The following is a 24,709-nucleotide window of genomic DNA, read 5'->3' on the forward strand; positions in this document are numbered from 1 at the left end:
AACAAGCAGAGAGACGAGTGCACAAACAAATCTGCACCTGATTTATGAAAGTGTCACATGACAGCAAACTGATGTATTTTTATCAGCTGGAGACAAATTCTCTTTTGGCCAGTTTATCTCCGTTTGTGTATCTCCCCAGATCTGTAAATATGTGCTAAGATTCATATAATCACTGAAGTTACTTTGCTTTTCTCCCTAATTTTCTCTTACCTTTTTTCCCCTCTGCAAATGAAAAGCACCACACATTCAGAAACAGTTCACATGAACCAAATTCAGGAAGAGTTACAAAAGGTTATGCCTGTGTTAACAGTCATAGCTTTTCTTAGAGCTTCATTTACACTGAATATCACAATTCCCCACTTGCTAGGATTCATACGAATAATGCAGAACATTGGATTGGGCCCACACAAGTTGTTAGTTAGTTAGTTTGGCTTTACGGTTAATTCGATTTTTTGTTTCGTTTTGAGTGAGGTGAAGCATACAATTCTAAGAGACTTCTTTCTTTCTTTCTTTCTTTCTTTCTTTCTTTCTTTCTTTCTTTCTTTCTTTCTTTCTTTCTTTCTTTCTTTCTTTCTTTCTTTCTTTCTTATTTTGGAGCTAGCAGGGGAGTGTAGTACCATTTACTGCCATGCCCCTAGTGTCTAATCACAAATAATTACCTTTTTCTTAACCAAGCATGGATACAATCACAAATAATTAGCTTTTTCAACTGAGGTTATTCACCCAGAGACAGCAACAGCCACAGGGGAATGAGCAACACTGCGTGAATACGTGACAAACAGATGAGCATCAGCGGCACGGATCCTGAGAGTTGATGTATTTTGCACTTGGAATGGAGACAGAAACTAAGGAACCTGGTTAAAAAAACTACAAAAAATACAAAAAAAAAAATCCAGATCTATGTTTAGATAGTAAGTCAGCAACACTATTAATAAAGAGCAGGAAATGCAAGATATTCATTTATGACGTTGATTAATACAAAAGGTAGACCAGGATTTTCTTAACCCATAGATAACTGTGTGCCTGTGAAGGATTAAGATGTACAACTTTGTCATTGTTCCTGAGTGTATATTTCACATTTAACAAAGAATGTGTACATTATTTAGACAAAAAAGGAGGCTTCATTTAATTGATAATGTACCAGTCAAAAGTTTGGACACACCTTCAAATTCAAATTTTTTTCATTATTATTATTATTATTATTATTATTATTATTATTATTATTAAAGACACTTCATGTCTTAAAGTAATGATGGATGTCGTTTCTCTTTACTTACTTGAGCGGTTCTTGACATAATATGAATTACTACAGTTGTGGACAAGGGCTATTTACTGTATTGTTATTATTTACTATTTACTGTTTGATCTCAAACACATTAAGAAGGCAAGAAATTGCACTAATTAACTTTTGACGAGGCACGCCTGTTAATTGAAAAGCATTCCAGGTGACTACCTGACCTCATGAAGCTGGTTAAGATAATGTTAATAGTATGTAAAGCATCATCAAGGTAAACACTGGCTACTTTAAAGAATCTAAAATATTAAATATGGATTTTGGGTTTTTTTTAACACTCTTTTGTTTACCACATAACATTTGGAACATATATGGAATTGTCATAGTTTTGTTGTCTTCAGTATTGTTCTACAATGTAGAAAATAGTCAAAGTACAGAAAAACCTATGTACAAACTTTTGACTGGTACTGTATATCTGTAGATACATAAGGAATGTTAACCTTATCGAGGCTTGGGTTAAGTCGGTGATTAACTTTGGATTTCTACTGTATGTGACTCATTCAAATTGGTATAATTACCAAATTACCAATACATAGATTCTTGCATCGTTGCTAGATAACTTCTTTTAAAGCAATGACTTGTTTTCAGCCGGACTGATAAGAATTTGCATTTCAGGAGTAAAATCTGTTCTCAATAGCCATATGCTCTAGCATGTTAATAAAGAAGACTCCAATTAGTATATTATACAAAAAGATGAGCTCACATTCAGTCAATCTTGAGGAACTGCTTCATTGTGATCAGAGTTGCTGTGTCCCAGGAACACTTGGAGTCATGCCCCCTGGATGGGATATCAGGCTATTGCCTTATTGCCTAAACACAGCTATTCAAAGACTCATTCACACCCAGGGATGATTTCAAGTCACCAGTGCACCTACAGGCATATTTTGGACAATAGAAGGAAACCAGAGCAACTGGAGGAAACCCACACAGACACCGGAGAACATGTAGAACTCCACAAAGATAGTAGCACAGGATCAGGCTCAAACTAGGGACCATGGGGCTGTGAAGCAACAGCACCACCTGATGCATTCCCCTGTAGTTTAAGGATATTGTAATTGTAATGATCATTTGCGTATCGCTTTATTTTCTTTATTTATTTTCCCTATAAAGATGCTAGTTACAATTAGGATGCGACAGGCCTAGCAAACTGGCGGTGGATGAAGCATGCTCAAGATAGACACAGACAGTCTCATAAGAGGCTGGCAACTGACAGGCCAACTGGCCTACAGGCATCAGAGTGTGTGAGTGAGTGAGTGAGTTACAATCGGGCCAAATGCAGAAGAATTTCCAAGAAGTGCTCAATTGTCTGGTAAACATGCAGTACCTTTGTTATTGACAAGTATAGGGAAAGGTGGAAAACAATGTATCTGCTTCAGGCAATTAAAAAAACCCAAAAACATCCTGCATCACTTTAGGCCAAGCACTTGTCAAGAATTTGGTGGCATCAGCTCTTAAACCTATGTGTTGAGGACATAGGCCTGAGGCCTGAGCTGAGAGAATGTGGTTTGTGTTTGGTCTGCGCATGCAAATAACTTATAGCACTGAACATAGTTATGTGAATGACAGCATAGCAAATTAAAGACTACACACCATTCCAAAGCTGTCTCAGGGTATGTGTACACTATAATTCGCCATCTGACTTGCCACACTGCCTGCGGGTCTTGCTGTCAGCAAAACATGCCAAACTCAAAGCCTGTGAGCCAAATACAGCCCGCTGCCTCATTTCATTCAGCCTGCACAAACTTGGCAAATATAATAATGAATAGGCCTGTAAGAACTTCGACTCAACATTCTCAAACTGTCTGTCTAGAATTCCCAGCAGATGTGTAGTGTGGAGCATATGGGCTGAGTGTCACAGTGCTGATTAAAATCAACGCTTGTCTGCTATGATTGATGAATGTCACACTTGTGTCTAAAAGATTCAGAAACACATCAGGTGTCGGCTGTGACATAACCAGGGATTCATTTTGGTGGGATACAAAATAAAACCACAGGTGTTTCTGTGAACTGTATAATTACATGTACAAGTTTGATAGGCTTATGTAATGTTGATGGACAGCAATGAGAGAAATGGCATAAATTTGCGATTTAATCATTTGACACAACCTACCATCAACCAATCTTGCCATATTAATATTAATAACATTACCATAAAATACCTTTATGACTATTCCACTGAAAATGATGGCTGAAATGGCTTGTAAGTAATAGGAGGAAATTACACCTCATCTCATACATCCTGATCTACTTTTCTTTTCCTCTGATTGGAATAAATTGGAGATTATTCATTACCTGTCACCTTGATATCTCTATGCTGATATTGTAGATATGTGGTTAGTACCCCACTGTAGCCTCAGGTTCCTGTTCTGACAGGAGTACAACCCCATGAGGTCTACTACTGTTGTAGCCCATCCACCTCAAGATTCAACCTTTTATAGTATGCATCCTGAGATGTTTTGCTGCTCATCATGGTTGTAAATCCATCCATCCATTATCTGTAGCCGCTTATCCTGTTCTACAAGGTTGCAGGCAAGCTGGAGCCTATCCAAGCTGACTATGGGCGAGAGGCGGGGTACACCCTGGACAAGTTGCCAGATCATCGCACGGCTAACACAGAGACAAACAACCATTCACACCTACGGTCAATTTAGAGCCACCAGTTAACCTAACCTGCATGTCTTTGGACTGTGGGGGAAACCGGAGCACCCGGAGGAAACCCACACAGACATGGGGAGAACATGCAAACTCCGCACAGAAAGGCCCTCACCGGTTGCTGGGCTCGAACCCGGACCTTCTTGCTGTGAGGCAGCACTGCTAACCACTACACCACCGTGCCACCCCCATGGTTGTAAAGAGTGGTAATATTCTAATAATTTAAGATACTGGATTTGTGATTTTCATGAGCTATATATTATTCATAATCATCAAAATTAAAACAAAAAAAGGCTTGAAATATTTCACTTTATGTATAATGAATATAGAATTTTGTGAAAGTTTACCTTTCTGAATTCAATTACGCAAAATAATTGAATTTTTCACAATACTCTAATTTACTGAGATGCACTAATAGTGAACAGGCAAAAATAATAATCTTACCTTATTTTGCTGTTTTCCAAAAGTGCAGTGCTGTGAAAAATAAATCCAAAATACCCCCAAACACAACTTTTGTGACAAATGGCTTGTGTCAAACCCACTCCACTCCACTCTGTCATTCCTACCTGCTTTTCTATCATTAGCACTTTATTTTACTTAGCAGATGCCACTGTCAGTCAGGATGTGATCTGATGCACCTACACAGTTCTGCTCAAGTAGAAAATGAGACTTCTTGTGTATCTTTTAGTTAGCTAATAGTTGCAGATATACAGTGATGTCCAAAAGTCTCAGAGCACAAGTGAAAATGCTTCTTTTTGGCATTCTTTTTCAATTTAATGCAAAGGGTTTCATTACAAATGATATTATCAGCAACAACTTGAGAGAAACGTTGAATTATAGAAATATTTACATGAATTTCAGAACTTACACTTAGTATTCTGTACGTCCCCTTTTTGCTGTGATAACACTGTGCATTTGAGCTGACGCACAGGTTTGTGGAAAACCTGATGATCCATGTTGGATCAAATCCATCAGTGTCATCTGAACACATACTTCAGTGGAAGGGATAGAAAATATCACAAATTTGCTTAAATTTAAATAGTAACCTAAAAATTATAAATCCTGAATAGCTTTCTGTTTATTTCCAGTTTTAAATGGAAAAAAAAAATAATCCCAGATTTTCAACGTGGTCTCTGACTTTTGAATCCCACTATACATTTCTTGAATCTGTCATCGGCAAAAGCTTGTTAAATCACACATGTTTTGCATCACAAGAAGTGTTTTAGCATTTGAAACTGTGTTGCCACAGGGTTTAAGGTAAAGTACTGTGTTTGGTTTCATCAACAGATTTGATGGAAAAAGGACGTCTATAAGCAGTAACCTTTTTTTCCACTACATAATTGGCAAGAGTAGGGTGGGGTGTTTTATTTATTTATTTATTTATTTATTTACAACCCCGATTCCAAAAAAGTTGGGACAAAGTACAAATTGTAAATAAAAACGGAATGCAATGATGTGGAAGTTTCAAAATTCCATATTTTATTCAGAATAGAACATAGATAACATAAATGTTTAAACTGAGAAAATGCATCATTTAAAGAGAAAAATTAGGTGATTTTAAATTTCATGACAACAACACATCTCAAAAAAGTTGGGACAAGGCCATGTTTACCACTGTGAGACATCCCCTTTTCTCTTTACAACAGTCTGTAAACGTCTGGGGACTGAGGAGACAAGTTGCTCAAGTTTAGGGATAGGAATGTTAACCCATTCTTGTCTAATGTAGGATTCTAGTTGCTCAACTGTCTTAGGTCTTTTTTGTCGTATCTTCCGTTTTATGATGCACCAAATGTTTTCTATGGGTGAAAGATCTGGACTGCAGGCTGGCCAGTTCAGTACCCGGACCCTTCTTCTACACAGCCATGATGCTGTAATTGATGCAGTACATGGTTTGGCATTGTCTCATCTCATCTCATTATCTCTAGCCGCTTTATCCTGTTCTACAGGGTCGCAAGCAAGCTGGAGCCTATCCCAGCTGACTACGGGCGAAAGGCGGGGTACACCCTGGACAAGTCGCCAGGTCATCACAGGGCTGACACATAGACACAGACAACCATTCACACTCACATTCACACCTACGGTCAATTTAGAGTCACCAGTTAACCTAACCTGCATGTCTTTGGACTGTGGGGGAAACCGGAGCACCCGGAGGAAACCCACGCGGACACGGGGAGAACGTGCAAACTCCGCACAGAAAGGCCCTCGCCGGCCACGGGGCTCGAACCCGGACCTTCTTGCTGTGAGGCGACAGCGCTAACCACTACACCACCGTGTTTGGCATTGTCATGTTGGAAAATGCAAGGTCTTCCCTGAAAGAGCCGTCATCTGGATGTGAGCATATGTTGCTCTAGAACCTGGATATACCTTTCAGCATTGATGGTGTCTTTCCAGATGTGTAAGCTGCCCATGCCACACACACTAATGCAACCCCATACCATCAGAGATGCAGGCTTCTGAACTGAGCGCCATAGGCGGTTTTAAACGGGGGCCAGGGGGGGCCAGTGCCCCTGTATAATTGCTCCTGGCCCCTGTTGTGGCCCCTGTGCTGAACAGATAATAAGCTTTATTAATTTCGACGTGCGCTGGCTCAAAGATCGGAACTGACATGACGGAGTGTTCTACACGGACTCCTTAAAGCGCTACACACTGTTACCTGCAGCAGAAAGACTAGCAGCAGCACGAATTGTAAACTTTGGACGTGAGAGATAACAGCTGCAGCCCTGCAAGAACTAGGCTACTGCAAAGAGGCGAAGGTAAGGAAAATTATTCAATTTTGTAACGTCAGTGTTTGCACATATCCGTGTTTTACTGTTGTTGTTCACTACAATAATAAATCCGTTTTATTGCGCTTTCTTAAAAGTGCGTTGCAAAGCAATAAGTAGCCTAACTTAATATTTTTGGGAAATGGGTAAAATAACCAACAGTGTTTAACCTTCTTGTAAAACTTGAATGGCCTTGTGATATGTAGAGGCTACATTCCTCTCCGTTTACTTTTTAGTATAGGCCTACTGTAGGCTATCATCATGAAAAGGAACAAGAAGGACAGTATGTCCTTTTTTGCCCCTGTTGGCAAAAAGCAACATAGAGAGAGTAAGGAAGATGAAGATTATGAAAGAGGAGAGAGAGCCAGAGGTGGTGGTTGGAGAGGTGGAAAGTGAGGCATCTGAAAGGCAATCTGAGAGTGAGGATGAAGACATTCAGGATCAGATTGAGGGACAGAATGAGGGACAACCCAACGAGTCATTGGGACAACCAGATTCACCATGCATATCAAGTACAGCACCATCAGGTTTGTGATGTTGAACAAATGTGTGTGTGTGTGTGTGTGTGTGTGTGTGTGTGTGTGTGTGTGTGTGTGTGTGTGAGCGGTGTCGGCCTACAATTCATATAGCCTACCCTGAAAGTGTGAAGTCTGAATAATAATTAATAAATATAAAATAAAAATAATAGATATAATAATAGGGCGGCACGGTGGTGTAGTGGTTAGCGCTGTCGCCTCACAGCAAGAAGGTCTGGGTTCGAGCCCCGTGGCCGGCGAGGGCCTTTCTGTGCGGAGTTTGCATGTTCTCCCCGTGTCCGCGTGGGTTTCCTCCGGGTGCTCCAGTTTCCCCCACAGTCCAAAGACATGCAGGTTAGGTTAACTGGTGACTCTAAATTGACCGTAGGTGTGAATGTGAGTGTGAATGGTTGTCTGTGTCTATGTGTCAGCCCTGTGATGACCTGGCGACTTGTCCAGGGTGTACCCCGCCTTTCGCCCGTAGTCAGCTGGGATAGGCTCCAGCTTGCCTGCGACCCTGTAGAAGGATAAAGCGGCTAGAGATAATGAGATGAGATGAGATATAATAATAAATGAATAAATGAATAATGATAAATAAATGAATAATGATAAATAAATGTTGTTCTCAGTCGCACTCTCATATTTACTGTATTCATCTTTCTCCAGATATCAGCAAGTGCTTGGACAACACTCCAGTGCAGCCACATCTGAAGAAAAGGTTCATTGTATGCAAAAATAGAAATCTTATTTTACAAAAAAGAGAAACATGGTTTTAAGATTTATTGAGCACAATTTATTTTATGTTTAGGCTATTGAGACAGAATGTTTATCTCATTGTATTTATGCTCAATGTATGTTGTTTTGGTTTTAAATAAACTAAACAAAACATTTTGAACACTTAAATATTGCCATGTTTTGTCCATATGTGCCCCCGTGAAAAAACACTGGCCCCACCTCGGCCCTCCTAGTAATTTTGGTCTAGAACCGCCACTGCTGAGCGCTGATAACAACTTGGGTCATCCTTCTCCTCTTTAGTCCCAATGACACGGCGTCCCTGATTTCCATAAAGAACTTCAAATTTTGATTCATCTGACCACAGAACAATTTTCCACTTTGCCACAGTCCATTTTAAATGAGCCTTGGCCCAGAGAAGACGTCTGCGCTTCTGGATTATGTTTAGATACGGCTTCTTCTTTGAGCTATAGAGTTTTAGCTGGCAACGGCGGATGGCACGGTGAATTGTGTTCACAGATAATGTTCTCTGGAAATATTCCTGAGCCCATTTTGTGATTTCCAATACAGAAGCATGCCTGTATGTGATGCAGTGCCGTCTAAGGGCCCGAAGATCACGGGCACCCAGTATGGTTTTCCGGCCTTGACCCTTACGCACAGAGATTCTTCCAGATTCTCTGAATCTTTTGATGATATTATGCACTGTAGATGATGATATGTTCAAACTCTTTGCAATTTTACACTGTCGAACTCCTTTCTGATATTGCTCCACTATTTGTCGGTGCAGAATTAGGGGGATTGGTGATCCTCTTCCCATCTTTACTTCTGAGAGCCGCTGCCACTCCAAGATGCTCTTTTTATACCCAGTCATGTTAATGACCTATTGCCAATTGACCTAATGAGTTGCAATTTGGTCCTCCAGCTGTTCCTTTTTTGTACCTTTAACTTTTCCAGCCTCTTATTGCCCCTGTCCCAACTTTTTTGAGATGTGTTGCTGTCATGAAATTTCAAATGAGCCAATATTTGACATGAAATTTCAAAATGTCTCACTTTCGACATTTGATATGTTGTCTATGTTCTATTGTGAATACAATATCAGTTTTTGAGATTTGTAAATTATTGCATTCTGTTTTTATTTACAATTTGTACTTTGTCCCAACTTTTTTGGAATTGGGGTTGTATTATTATTATTATTATTATTATTATTTTTGTACTGTTTTATTAGTGTGAAAATGTAAGGAATACTGAAGTGCAGGCTATGGAATGCTGCACTCTTTCTTGTGTTAGTTCATATCAAGTCATGCAGTTAATCTGTATTCCATTTTCTTGTGGTCGACTGCAGTTTTTGGAATACTTACTAATTCAAGCAATCCTTATGTTTCAATAGATGTCTGTTTCATTGGACTACTACAGAGTAGTGGAGGTGCACAGGGTTACAAGTCTGCCTAGAGGCCTATTGGATGTACAATGTCTTGCAAAAGTACTCATCGCCCTTGGTGTTTGTCTTGTGTTGTTACAGTACAAGCTGGAGTTAAAATGGATTTTTGGATGGTTAGCACCGTTTGATTTACACAACATGCCTACCACTTTAAAGGTGCAAATTGTTTTTTTTTTTTTTATTGCAACGCAAACAATAATTAAGATGAAAAAAAAAAAACAGAAATCTGGGGCAGCATGGTGGTGTAGTGGTTAGCACTGTCACCTCACAGCAAGAAGGTCCTGGGTTTGAGCCCAGTGGCCGGCGAGGGCCTTTCTGTGTGGAGTTTGCATGTTATCCCCGTGTCTCCGCAGGTTTCCTCCGGGTGCTCCGGTTTCCCCCAAAGACATGCAAGTTAGGCTAATTGGTGGCTCTAAATTGACTGGTTAGTGTGAATGGTTGTGTGTCTCTATGTGTTGGCCCTGCGATAACCTGGCGACTTGTCCAGGGTGTACCCCACCTCTCGCCCATAGTCAGCTGGGATAGGCTGCAGCTTGCCTACAACCCTTCAGAACAGGATAAGCGGCTACAGATAATGGATGGGTGGAAAAACAATGTTCCTCAAAGACAGATAGGAAGAGATTTCACCCTCTACAGTGAATAAACATCATGAAACCATTCAAGGAATATGGAGGAGTTTTGGTGCATAAAGGGCAAGGGTGCAAACCTAAGCTGAACACCCATGACCTCCGATTCATCAGATGGTACTGCATCAAGAACCATCATTCATCTGTCACTGATATAACCACGTGGTCTCAGGATTACTTTAGCAAAGCCTTATCAAGCACTACAATATGCAGTTACAGCCACAAATGGCAGTTACAAATATATTGTGCAAAAAGGAAGTCTTAGTATGTTAATTGTGTACAGAAGCATTGTTGACTTCTCTGGGCTCGGAGGTATCTGGGATGGACCATCACATAGTGGAAACATGTATTGTGGTCAGATGAATCAGTCTTCCAGGTTTTTTTTTTTTGTAAGAAATGGACTCTGTGAGCTCCAGACCAAAGACAAAAAGCACTGATATTAATGCACTGAGATTTTGGAAAAAAAAAACAAAACACATACCCTACCTTCAAAATGACGTCTTTTCCAGGGATATATCAACAAGACAATCCAAACTCACATTCTGCACACATTACAAAGGTGTGGATGTGAAAGAAGAGGGTGTCTGTCCCTTCTGTCCCCAATAGACAATGTGAGGCGAATTTTGAAATGAAAATTATGACAGCGACCATTACCCAACAACTGTTGCACACCTTAAGACCTGTTTGCAGGAAGAATGGGACAAAATTACACCTGAAATGCTTCATCACTTGGTGTGTTCAGTCCCTAAATGTCTTCAGTGTTGTGAGAAGGAACGGCAACATTACAAAGTGGTAAATGCTTTACTGTCCCAACCTTTTTGAAATGTGTTGCAACAATCAAAATCGGAATGTGTTTATTTTGAAAAACCAATAAAATTCATGAGGTAAAACACCAAATAATGTGCTGTTGGATTGTTTTGAGTGCAATGCAGGTCAAAGATTATTTACAAATCATTGTTTTCAGTTTTAATTTCAACATACTGTCCAACTTTTTCTGATTTGGCGTTCCATCAAACTAAGGATCAAAAATTCACTTTTCAGAGTTATCTGTTCATTTAAGAGACATCACTCCTCCTCCACTACACTTTCATTTTCTTTAGATAACTTTCTTTCCAATGAGACATTGGACTTCATGGGCTCTTAGTGCATTTTTGTTTTCGTCTCTACAATAATTTAAATTCTACTTAGTGCAGAGATGACAAGGATAAGTGGTTGTGAAGAAGCTCTTCAAGGAAAGGAGATACTGCTGCTGACATCCAATTAGGAGTTTTTTCCATCCAAAGCCCATGAAAAAAAACGAGAGGAAAAAAAAAAAACCTTTTCACATAAATGCTGCATTGGTAAAAACATTGAATATTATTTACAGATCTTTATAAAGGTGTTTATAAAAACTGTGTGTACCATGTCCACTAGACCTCATTACTCTTTCAATTATAACCTGTTTGCTTACATTAATGAACAGGTACAGAAAAAGATGCAGGATGAGGTGGTGAAATGATGCTTGTTAACAGTTTGGGGACACAAATATTTATTTCTGGTAATTTCAGCGATGTGTATACACATCATTATACACAATCTTTGTGTAGACCATAGCCAAATGTTTGTTGACACCTAAACATTAGACCTATACAGTATGTGTTTTCTAACAATTGCAGATTCCCTTTGCTGTTATAATAACCTCCACTCTTCTGGGAAGGCTTTCCATTAGATTTTAGAGCATGGCTGTGGGGATTTGTGCTCATTCAGCCACAAGAGCATTAGTGAGGTCAGACACCGATGTAGGGCAAAGACGCCTGGAATGCAATCAGTGTTCAAAATTCATCCCAAAGCTGTTCAGTGGGGCTGAGGTCAGTGCTCTTTGCACACCACTCAAGTTTCTCCATACCATTCTTGGCAAACCATGTCTTCATTGAGCTCACTTTGTGCACACGCACACTATCATGCAGGAATAAGTTAATGCCTCTTAATCCGACCGTAATGCTATAGCATACAAAGACATCCTATACAATTGTGTGCTTCTAACTTTGTAGCTACTGTTTAGGGAAGACTGCGTATGTGTGTGATGCCACAAATATTTGTCCACACAGTATATGCATGTAAAATAACATTGTGTGTGTTGTGGAAACGAGGGATAATGTTAGCATTTAGAATGGTCACCATATTAAAAAGAGCCAGACAGCATTGATATTTAGCATACAGTCCTTTATTGAAAACGCTTTCTCTTATATAAGTGCAGGTTGATGCATAACAACACAACACAAACCTCCACCGAGCACAAGCAGTAGCACATACTGGGCTCCGGCACAGATGTCGTATACAACGTATACAACATCCACTGCAACTGAAAACCTCAGAGTAGTTAACGCACACAGCAAAATTTAAAAAAAAGAAAAAAGTCTTTTTTTTTCTTTTCAGAATAAATTATAAGACACATATGCCATTCTTATAATAGGATGTCAAATAAACCCAACATTAAAATTTCATGATCTCATTAAAGATTTCAATGTGCAGTAGCAGCTTGAATAGGATATCAGTGCAAAACATTCTCTTCGACAATCCCACAAAAACATTCATTCATAAGTAAAGAATTTTCCCCATATTCAAGACTGTATTGATTCATATACGGCGCATAAGTAGATTTTGTACACACACGATATAATGAACAAAAACACGACTCAAAATGCTTTCAAGGCCAGGACATGCGTCTCCATATAAAAGAGTTTCTTTTAAACAACTAAATCTGGCATGCCATTTGACACTAGTGAACAAGTATTCCCTTTCTATCCTATTACACAGATATAACACGTTTTTCACCACTTAAAATAAAAGTGGACATGGAACATATCAGGAAGGATCAGCAACCAAAATGGAAGTGAAGCAGAAACACACATTTTTTTTCTACAGTACTGCCAGTGTTTCTTAAATCAAGAATTTAACGGAATAAAAATCAAAAATGGATGAACATTTTTAAAACTCCCATGACAAGTCAGATTTGCTAGATATTGGAGGTATATGTCAATGTAATGACGTGTAATGTAAAGCTTTTATTTCTTTTGGATAATATAATTAGAGAGAACAATATAATATCCAACACAATATCCCTACACTTACATAAAACTATACAATTCCACACAAGTTAAAAACTGAATGTTTAAGCAAAGTCCTTGCCAAGCCATAGCAACCACAAAAATTGGATTTTGTTGGCCAGTGATTTAATAACTGCTTTCTGCAGTAGCATCATAAGTGGCATGAAATATTAAATGTATTTTCTTGTGGTCAGATTCATCTCTGTTCAGGTTAACGAAAGTAACCTCATGTAAACACTCTCACAAGCCAAGTTCAGACCTGCCAACCTTTATGTTTTGCCTAGAACACTGCTATGAGTTTTCACTCAAAAATACATCAAAAGAGTCCTCATGTTCACCCAAATAAAATAATAGATCTGGAATGATTGACAGTTGTACAGTTGCACGTTTAGAACTCAGCCAGTGCTCTCATCTCTACACGATTTTCTAATTTGAAAGATGCTGGTTCCCCCCCAAGGGAATGGAGAAAATGTTGAGTTCAGTAGTGTGAAACAAACTAGATCAATGTACACAACATGGCAAAAATAAATAAATAAATAAATAAATAAATAATAATGTGGGGGCGGCACGGTGGTGTAGTGGTTAGCGCTGTCGCCTCACAGCAAGAAGGTCCTGGGTTTGAGCCCCGGGGCCGGCGAGGGCCTTTCTGTGCGGAGTTTGCATGTTCTCCCCGTGTCCGCGTGGGTTTCCTCCGGGTGCTCCGGTTTCCCCCACAGTCCAAAGACATGCAGGTTAGGTTAACTGGTGACTCTAAATTGACCGTAGATGTGAGTGTGAATGGTTGTCTGTGTCTATGTGTCAGCCCTGTGATGACCTGGCGACTTGTCCAGGGTGTACCCTGCCTTTCGCCCGTAGTCAGCTGGGATAGGCTCCAGCTTGCCTGCGACCCTGTAGAAGGATAAAGCGGCTACAGATAATGAGATGAGATAATAATGTGGACACCTAATCATCACACCCATATTTGAACATTCCAAAACCATGAGTATTAACATGGAGTTATTTGATCTTATAACAGCCTCCACTCTTCTGGGAAGGCTTTTCACTAGATTTTGAAGTGTGGCTGTCGAGATTTCTACCCATTCAGTCGCAAGAGCATTAGTGAGGTCAAGCACTTATGTCAAATGAGGAGGCCTGGTGTGTAGTCAGTGTTCCAGCTCATCCCAAAGGTGTTCAGTGACATTAAGGTCAATGCTCTGTGCGGACCATTTGAGTTCTTCCACTTCATCCTTGGCAAACCATGTCTTTATGGAGCTCGCTTTATACACAGGTGCACTGTCATGCTGGAACAGGTTTGGGCTCCTTGGTTTGAATGAAGGGAAATTGTAATGCTCCGGCAGACAAAGACACCCTATACAATTGTGTGCTTCCAACTTTGTGGCAACAGTTTGGCAAAGGCCCACATATGGGTGCTCTTGTCAGATATACACAAACTTTTTGATATATAGTGTATGTTTGACAAATAGTTAACATCAGTTAACTAAATTTAACAGGGATACACTGAAAAAAAAAGTTGGCCAAAATTGGTAATGGGAATGGTCATTAGAAAGCTTTCTAACTCTCCTGCAGCGGTCAGCACTGGTTTGTTCAGTAGTGCAGTCAGATCCATTGTAGAAAAAACTTGACAGTGGATATACAGGGTTTAACAGTAACCACCAACTTCTTTGGGGGGAACCTGCTGCTTATCTGTGTTAGTACTGCTGTAGATATGAGAAATGTTTAGATACATAAATAAATAAATAAATAAATAAATAAATAAATATATATTCTGTCATACATACTTTATTCTAATCACAATTATAGGCTCTTAATTATATCATAATTGCCATGATGTAGTGTCCTGAGGGTAAGAAATTCCTCTGTAAAATTTGTAAAGTGTGTAATGAAACATCAAGACAACAGAAGCTGTTCTTGAACAAGCAGTACCTCTGACAGAGACTATAACCACCAGCATGTGGCTTGGCTGAGAATTGCACTAGCAAGACTTCTGATGATGTAATCAGGAGTCATCTTCAAACATGCATGACGTCTGTACTTGCCAGCAGAGATGTGCTTAAGGGTTTGCTTTTAGCAATCACAGTCAGTGACAATATGGGAATTTTTCTGAAGGGAATAATCCAGTCATGAATATTGTTCACCTCAACAATTCAGAAAGACTTTGCATAAGCTGACTTGTATGACAAGTTTCAAATGGTTAAGGTGAGGAGTGGAATCTTGCATTTGCAGCTTACCATACAACTTTATCCACTCTGGTTTTTAGAAATGCGTGGTACAACCCTAATTCCAAAAAAGTTGGGAGGCTGTTTAAACTGTAAATAAAAACAAAATGTGATAATTTTCAAATCATGGAAACCCTATATTTCATTGAAAATAGTACAAAGACAACACATCAAATATTGAAACTGAAATTTTATTGTTTTTTGAAAAATATATGCTCGTTTTGAATTTGATGTTAGCAACACATTTCAGAAAAGTTGGGACAGGGGCATGTTTACCACTGTGTTGCATCACTTCTACTTTTAACAACACACTGTAAATGTTTGGGAACTGAGGAGACCAGTTGCTGTAGTTTTGAAAGAGAAATGTTGTCCCATTCTTGCCTGATATACAATTTCAGTTGCTCAACAGTTCAGGGTCTCCTTTGTCATATTTTGCGCTTCATAATGCGCCAAATGTTCTAAATGGGAGACAGGTCTGGACTGCAGGCAGGCCAGTTTAGCACCCAGACTCTTTTACTCTTACTACAGAGCCATGCAGTTTTAATATGTGCAGAAAGCGGCTTGGCATTGTCTTGCTGAAAGAAGGAACGCCTTCCCTGAAAGATTTTGTCTGGATGGCAGCATATTGCTCTAAAATGTGTATATAGTCATCGCAGCAGCCCCCTCCTCAACACAGACTCCTCCATGCATTACTGCAGACCAGGTCAGAGGTCAACTGAGAAAGCGTCACCCCAGGAAAGCAGCAGGCCCGGACAAGGTGTGTCCCCGACTACTGAAGACCTGCGCTGCTGAACTGGGTGAACCACTCCAATGCATCTTCAACCTCAGCCTGCAGCTGGGGAGAGTGCCCACCCTCTGGAAGACATCATGCATCATTCCAGTTCCCAAGAAGAACCGGCCCAGTGAGCTGAACGACTTCCGACCGGTGGCACTCACTTCACATCTGATGAAGACGACGGAGCGGCTCTTCCTCAGCCTCCTCAGACCCCAGGTGCAACATGCCCAGGACTGTCTGCAGTTTGCATACCGGGCAGGTGTTGGTGTGGAAGACGCCATCCTCTACCTGCTACACCGAGCCCACTCGCATCTGGATAAGGGAAATGGCACAGTGAGGATCCTCTTCTTGGACTTCTCGAGTGCCTTCAACACCATCCAGTCCCTTATGCTTCAGGACAAACTGAACAGGATGTGAGTGGACCCCTGCCTGGTCACCTGGATCTCCAGCTACCTCACCGACAGGCCGCAGTACGTCAGGCTGAAGGACATCATGTCTGACACTGTGATTAGCAGCACCGGAGCACCCCAGGGCACAGTGCTGGCCTCTCTTCTCTTCACCCTGTACACCGCGGACTTCTGCTACAACTCGGAGCTGTATCACATTCAGAAGTTCGCCGATGACACAGCCATTGTGGGGTGTATCAGTGATGACAGAGAGGAGGAGTATAGGAGCCTGGTGAGGGACTTTGCGGTTTGGTGTAACAGGAACCATCTGCAGCTCAACACCTCGAAGACCAAGGAGCTGGTCATTGACTTTGGGAGGTCCAGACCAAGGTCACGACCAGTTCTGATCGAGGGAGTTGAGGTGGAGGCTGTGGATTCCTACAAGTACCTCGGGCTGTGGCTGGACAGAAAGCTGGACTGGACTTGCAACACCAACCACTTGTACAGGAAGGGACAGAGCAGGCTATACTTCCTGAGGAGGCTGCAGTCCTTTAACATCTGCAGGAAACTCCTGTGGATGTTCTATCAGTCCGTGGTCGCCAGTGTCCTGTTTTACACCGTGGTGTGCTGGAGGGGCAGCACATCCAAGAAGGACACATCCAGGCTGGACAAACTGATCAGGCGGGCCGGCTCTGTGGTCGTCATGAAGCTGGACTCTCTGGTGATGGTGGCAGAGAAGAGGACTGTGGACAAACTACTGAACATATCATGGACGATGCCAGTCACCCTCTGCACACCGTCATCAGCAACCAGAGCAGCCTGTTCAGTGACAGAATGCTGCTTCCCAAGTGCAGGACGAACAGACTTAAAAACTCCTTTGTCCCTCACGCCATCAGACTGTACAACTCCTCTCTGGGGGGGAGGAAGGGTAACAGGAGGACAGAGGATGGGAAGAAGCAGTAGCCTAGCCTAGCCTGACAAAAAGCAATACTGGACAATGCACAATATAAATGTGCAAAATAATGTGCAATACCTCTCCTGCTGGCTTTTTTTCTTTTTCTTTCTTCTTTTCCCATACCTCATTCTTTTTTATATTTGTATATGTAAATACTTAATTTAATTTATCTAGAAGTTTTCTCTATTTTCTATTCTCTGTTTATCCTGTAATGATGCTGCTGGAATTTAAATTTCCCTGAGGGAACCCTCCCAAAGGGATCAATAAAGATCTAATCTAATCTCATCTCATCTCATCTCATCTCATCTCATCTCATCTCATCTCATCTCATCTCATCTCATCTCATCTCATCTCATCTCATCTCATCTCATCTCATCTCATCTCATCTCATCTCATCTCATCTCATCTCATTCAGCATTAATGATGTCTTCCCAGATGTACAAGCTACCCATGTCATGTGCACTAATGCACCCTCATACCATCACAGATGCTGGCTTTTGAACTGTATACTGATAACAAGACAGATGGTCCCTCTCCTCTTTAGCCTGGAGGACGTGGTGTCCATGATTTCTAAAAAGAATTTCTACTTTTGATTTGTCAGACCTCGGGACAATTTTCCACTTCGCCTCAGTCCATCATAAAAGAGCTCAGGCCCAGATATTGTTTATATCTGGTTTTAACTTGCATTTGTGGATACAGTAATGAACTGTTTTCACAGACGATGGTTTTCTGAAGTGTTCCTGAGCCCATACAGTGATTTCCACTACAGACACGTGTCTGCTTTTAATGCAGTGTCGCATGAGGGCCTGAAGATCACAGGTATCCAGTGTCAGTTCCCAGCCTTGTCTCTTGCATACAGAGATTTCTCCAGATTCTCTGAATCTTTTAATGATATTATGTACCATAGATGATGTGATCCCCAAATCATTTGCAATATTTACATTGAGGAATGTTATTCTTAAATTGTTGCACCGTTTACTCACACAGTCTTTCACAGAGCGGTGAACCCCTCCCCGTCTTTGCTTCTGAGAGACTCCACCTCTCTGGGATTCTCTTTTTATACCCAATCATGTTACTGACCTGTTGCCAATTAACCAAGTTTTGTTTTGTTTTTTTTAGCCTTACACAACTTTTTCAGCCTTTTGTTGCCTCTGTCCCAACTTTTCTGAAACGTGTTGCTGACATCAAATTCAAAATTAGCATATATTTTTCAAAAAACAAAATTTCTCAGTTTCAACATTGGATATTTTGTCTTTGTACTATTTTCAATGAAATATAGGGTTTCCATGATTTGCAAATCTTCACATTCTGTTTTTTTTTTTATTTATGTTTTACACAATGTCCCAACGGGCGGCACGGTGGTGTAGTGGTTAGCGCTGTCGCCTCACAGCAAGAAGGTCCTGGGTTCGAGCCCCGGGGGCGGCGAGGGCCTTTCTGTGTGGAGTTTGCATGTTCTCCCCGTGTCCGCGTGGGTTTCCTCCGGGTGCTCCGGTTTCCCCCACAGTCCAAAGACATGCAGGTTAGGTTAACTGGTGACTCAAAATTGAGCGTAGGTGTGAATGTGAGTGTGAATGGTTGTCTGTGTCTATGTGTCAGCCCTGTGATGACCTGGCGACTTGTCCAGGGTGTACCCCGCCTTTCGCCCGTAGTCAGCTGGGATAGGCTCCAGCTTGCCTGCGACCCTGTAGAAGGATAAAGCGGCTAGAGATAATGAGATGAGATGAGACAATGTCCCAACTTTTTTGGAATTGGGGTTGTACTTTAAAAGTTCCATGGTCCATAGAACATGGAAAAGTCCATGTTTTAGAACGTGTTCAGATAGTTCTACACTCTGATTCAGCTCTGTCACTTATAGTTCACTCTGTTTGTCTTCCCATTGCAGCAATGCTCTTTCTCCACGTATTTCTATCTTTCACCAGTATGTGGTGGTGGTTTTTTTGTTGTCATCATCACTGGCAACAAGATTGCACAGTTTTAGCCCATAAATTGCACAAATTCTTTTTTCTTTTAAAATCTGACAACAAAGGTAATTAAGTTCCTTTAAAACACCCACGGATGCCTGTCAGAGAACAGAGCTGTATGTTAAGAAACTTGTGGTGCATAGCCATAATCCTTTGTTTGCATATTCTCATTTGTAAAAAATAGAGACCGAAAAAAAAATAGAGCACTTGCACAAGGCTAACTAACAGCCAAAGAACAGAGGCTGTCAAACTATATAGGTAATGTCTCAAAAGTTTACAGTCTTTTGAAAGTAACTTTGCCCTATGCTGTAATGCTGTAAAACTTATTAAAAACATGATTGGTTTTCATCAGGCGTAGGTTGGAATTTTCCCACTTTAAGTATTTTCATGTGATTGTAAGTGGTTTTCTTGTTCTTTTTTTTTTCTCCTCATGACAGTAGAGCCACTCAGCATATGAATCTGCAGTGATTAAAAATTAAGTTGGCATTCTGAATGCTCCTGTATTAAAGGACCCCTGGAAGTCCCGCTCAACTCCTCCATCTCACACGAGTAATTGTTCAGCTAGTGCTTTCTTCTCATCTCGGTTTTCTCGCTTGAAAGATGCAGTTTTGCTTTCTATTGTGGTAAACAGAATATGTTTTGAGTTATTTTCCATGACATCACAGGCGTTTAGCAGGCGTACTTATCCAGAGTGACGTACAACATACCCAGAGCAGCCAGTTGGGACTTAGGTGGGGGTTGGGGCTTGCTCAAGGGCACTTCAGTTATTCCTACTGGTCCATGGACTCGAACCAGTGACCTTGTGGTCCTAAAGCTGATTCTCTAACCATTAGGCCATGGTTTCTCCTTACTTAATGTGAAATAAAATTTATCAATGTATGTTCGACTTATCTAACACTACATTAAGTAAATAGTTATATGTCAGTTAACTATGTATATTTATTAGGAATGCACTTAAAATGTTTGGCTTAATATTGTCAAAAACATCACTTTTTCATCCAAGAGAGAAAAGGGATGAACAATTTGACACAAAAAAACTATCAAATCTAACACTTTGCAGATCATTTTAATGATAATATTAATTATAAAGTGCTTAAAAACACTGTTTGCACTCCTGCAATGGTCTACGCAGACGCATTCCAACAGCGCAGACAAATCCGAAGCCGCACGTTGGGGGTGGGAGCTGCCACATGTCTGTTTTAACAGATGATTTTTCCTTCTTTATGTTTGTACATGCTCGTGTTTCTTTAGTTTCCTCTTAGAGACAGTAATTAGATGAACAGCTAAGCTGGATTCCCAAATGCATCAACACTTACAGTGTACAGTGTAGTTAGAACATTAACTGACAAACAAGATAAAGTATAACTTTATATGCTGTGCCATTTAGTATTTACTTGTCAGATACAGTGGGGAAAACAAGTATTTGATCCCTTGCTGATTTTGTTGGTTTACCCACTAAGAAAGACTTGATCAGTCTGTAATTTTAATGGTAGGTGTATTCTAACATGTGGAGACAGAATATCAAAAAGAAAATCCAGAAAATAACTTTTAAATATCTATATTAATTTATTTGTATTTTATTGAGAAAAAGAGAAGTATTTGATCCCCTAGTAACCATCAATAGTTCTTGTTAATACAGACAAGTTAGACTCTCCAAATTACCTTGTCACCTAAATTGAAGACACCTGATATCACTAATGACTTGTATAAAAGCCACCTGGCCACAGAATCAATCAGTTTGTCAGACTCCAAACTCTCCAACATGGGAAAGACTAAAGAGCTTTCTGTGGATTTAAGGGAGAAGATTGTAGACCTGCACAAGACCGGTATGGGCTACAAAACCATTAGCAAGAAGCTGGGCGTTAAGGTGACAACTGTTGGTGCAATTGTGCGCAAGTACAAGACTCACAACATGATCATCAATCGACCTAGGTCTGGGGCTCCAAACAAGAGCTCACCTTGTGTGGTTTCCAGGATCATGAGAACAGTGAGAAATAGACCTAATACAACACGGGCAGAGTTAGTGGATGATCTTAAAGCAGCTGGGATCACAGTCACCAAGCAAACAGTTGGTAACACTTTACACCGCAATGGTCTAACATCTTGCAGTGCTAGCAAAGTACCCCTGCTTAAGGCCCGGTCCCACTGGCCGATGGACACAAAACGTATGCAAAAAGGACACAGCGGACGAGCAAAATTTCGGGGGTGGCTCTATCCGTTTTCATCCGCTCCAGAAATGGACAAAATTGGCGAAAATTTGCGAAAACAGAACGGAAAAGAACGGACGTGGGTAGTATATAGCGGGGATGTTAAACGCATGTTCATAGGAAGCCAAGCGGATGGAAGTGGATGACAGCTCCGAAGGGGTTACCTGTGATAACTGAGAAGCGGACGCATAGCAGAAAGAGCGGATGCATAGCGGATGAAGGGGATGCATCACGTACGCCTAACGGAAACAAAGGGGATGTTGCGCGGATGTATATCGGATGCAGACCGTTCACTGCGCATGCGGGGGGTATGAATTGTGTCTGCTCCGCGGATATAAAGGGATGCAGCACGCACGCCGTCAGCATAAAGCGGAAAGACGTGCTGGCGGCTACATCGATACATCTCTACTACATCTCGTTTTTGAAGAAGGCTACATTGATACATCTCTACTACATCTTGTATCAACACCATGGTGCGTCAGTCAAGCAAGAAAAGGAAGTCCGTGCCTACTCGTTCAAGCCCTGAACTAGGTGTCCTTCTACATACTCTAGACATACTCCAGACATCCTAAATATACGACATACATCCCAGATATAAACGCTTTGTCTGTTTTGAATACTTTATATACGAGATGCATACACTTACATCCTTTCTATTTCCGTGCTACTAACGATGAATAGACGTTTCATGTACCTTATCTTTCCTCCCTCTTTCCGTGTTCAGCTGCAGCGGATGTGAGTTGCGAGGAAGCCCAGAGGATGCAGAGAGGATACAGCAGACGTTTAACGGATGATAACGGACATAGAACGTTTGTTGCTCGTATATGTCGCGGATTTACATCGTACACAGCGGAAAGTTCATCCGTTCTAAAAGTTTTGTGCAGCTCAAAACTTTTTGCGCAGATGAAATCACAGTGGACGGATGCTTGATGGATAGAGCGTATGAAGCACGTATGCAATGAGTACACAACGGATGCATAGCGTTTTCCAACGGATGGCAAAGATTTTTTTACGTTTTACATCCTCTTTGCATCCGTAAGTGCAGTGGGACCGGGCCTTTAAGAAAGCACATGTGCTTTCCGCCTGAACTTTGCCGATGAACATCTGAATGACTTGGAGAGTGACTGGGAGAAGGTGTTATGGTCAGATGAGACCAAAATTGAGCTCTTTGGCATCAATTCAACCCGTCGTGTCTGGAGGGAGAGACATGCTGCTTATGACCCCAAGAACACCATCCCCACTGTCAAGCATGGAGGTGGTAACATTATGTTTTGGGGGTGTTTTTCTGCACAGGGCACAGGGCTACTTCACCGTATCAATGGGAGGATGGATGGAACCATGTACCGTAAAATCCTAAGTGAAAACCTCCTTCCCTCTGCCAGGAAGCTTAAAATGGGTCGTGGATGGGTCTTCCAGCAGGATAATGACCCAAAGCATACAGCCAAGGCAACCAAGGAATGGCTGAAGAAGAAACATATCAAGGTCATGGAGTGGCCCAGCCAGTCTCCGGACCTGAATCCTATAGAAAATCTATGGAGAGAGCTGAAGCTCAGAGTTGCCAAGCGACAGCCACGGAATCTTGATGATTTAGAGGTCATTTGCAAAGAAGAGTGGACCAAAATTCCTCCTAATATGTGCAGAAACCTGGTCATCAACTACAAAAAACGTCTGACCTCTGTGCTTGCTAATAAGGGGTTTGCCAGAAAGTACTAAGTCCTTTTGGCAAGAGGGTTCAAATACTTATTTTCCTCAATGAAATGCAAATAAATTAATGCAAATTCTTTAAAGTCGATTTCTTGATTTTCTTTGTGATATTCTGTCTCAGCATGTTAGACTACACCTACCATTAATATTACAGACTGATCGAGTCTTTCTTAGTGGGTAAACCAACAAAATCAGCAAGGGATCAAATACTTGTTTTCCCCACTGTATCAGTTTAAGCTTCTGAAGGATGACATAAAACTACTGTAGCTCTCCATTCAGTTCAGTCACCACAGTCTGCCCTATTAAGACACAAGTACTTACTGGCATGTTAATGAATAATCCCATTAGGGGTTTGATTCTGGCAGGTCACAGCCAGCCTAGGGAATACACTTGTGACTAAGTACGAGTCTGGAAGCTTCCTTTTCCATTATGCTCTAATGTGCTGATTAACAGCGGCAGCCACTCCTCACATAATGGAAATTAATGCAGGTTCAGATTGGGGTTTCTGCCCTTCTCTAATACACACACCACCTACTTGATATCAACCATATAGTGTTTGCATGTCATTTGTATTCAAATTTCTATACAACCCTGGCATGACAAATGAAAGGAAATTGGGGGGTGAACAAAGAAATAACATAATAAGGAACATCAGGAGAAAGGGAGTGAAGAAAATAGGAAATAGGCAGAGAGACAGAGATAGTCTGGCACCAGAGCCATTGAGTATTTGTGAAGAAGAGAGACAGAGACTCGAGGGGGAATAGAATAAAGAAATAGGGAAGCACTGACCGTTGAGCCAGGCGTATGTGGCAGAAAATAAGCAGAATAAACAGAAGAGGTGAGGGACTCGGGTCAAAGTAGATCAAGCCATTGGAAAGAAAATAATGGACAGAGAAACTAGAGGGAGGTCTATCACAGCCAGTGAATTCACAAAGTAGTTTTTGAAGAGGAATTTTTTTTTTGCCCAGTATGTCAAACAAGGAAGGCAGAACTGGACAAGTAATGAAATTTAAAAACAAGCAAACAAACCAACAAAAAAAATCCAAATAGACAAATTATGACTTCTATTACAATGTCTTCCCTCAACTAATCATTATTATACAGTACACATCATTGAACAGTTCCAGAAAATACAACATGCTGTTTTGTGCTATGCTTAATCTTCTCAATTTATACTGCAAATTAATCTGGCCACTTCTACCACAAGTCCTCCTCTCTCTCATCTATTCTCTCATCCCTGCTACAAAGATAGTCTACATTCACCATCAACAAGTGACGTGAGTGTAAATGTATCCCAAATGAGGCTGGTAAATCAGTACTAAACACAACATAGTAAAAGAAAGCGTGTACCAGTGAAGGATAAAATGAACAGGAAGTGGACGACCCACTGGAATGTACAA

The sequence above is a fragment of the Neoarius graeffei genome, chromosome 7 (genome assembly GCF_027579695.1).
Source record: "Neoarius graeffei isolate fNeoGra1 chromosome 7, fNeoGra1.pri, whole genome shotgun sequence".
Taxonomy (NCBI): Eukaryota; Metazoa; Chordata; class Actinopteri; order Siluriformes; family Ariidae; genus Neoarius; species Neoarius graeffei.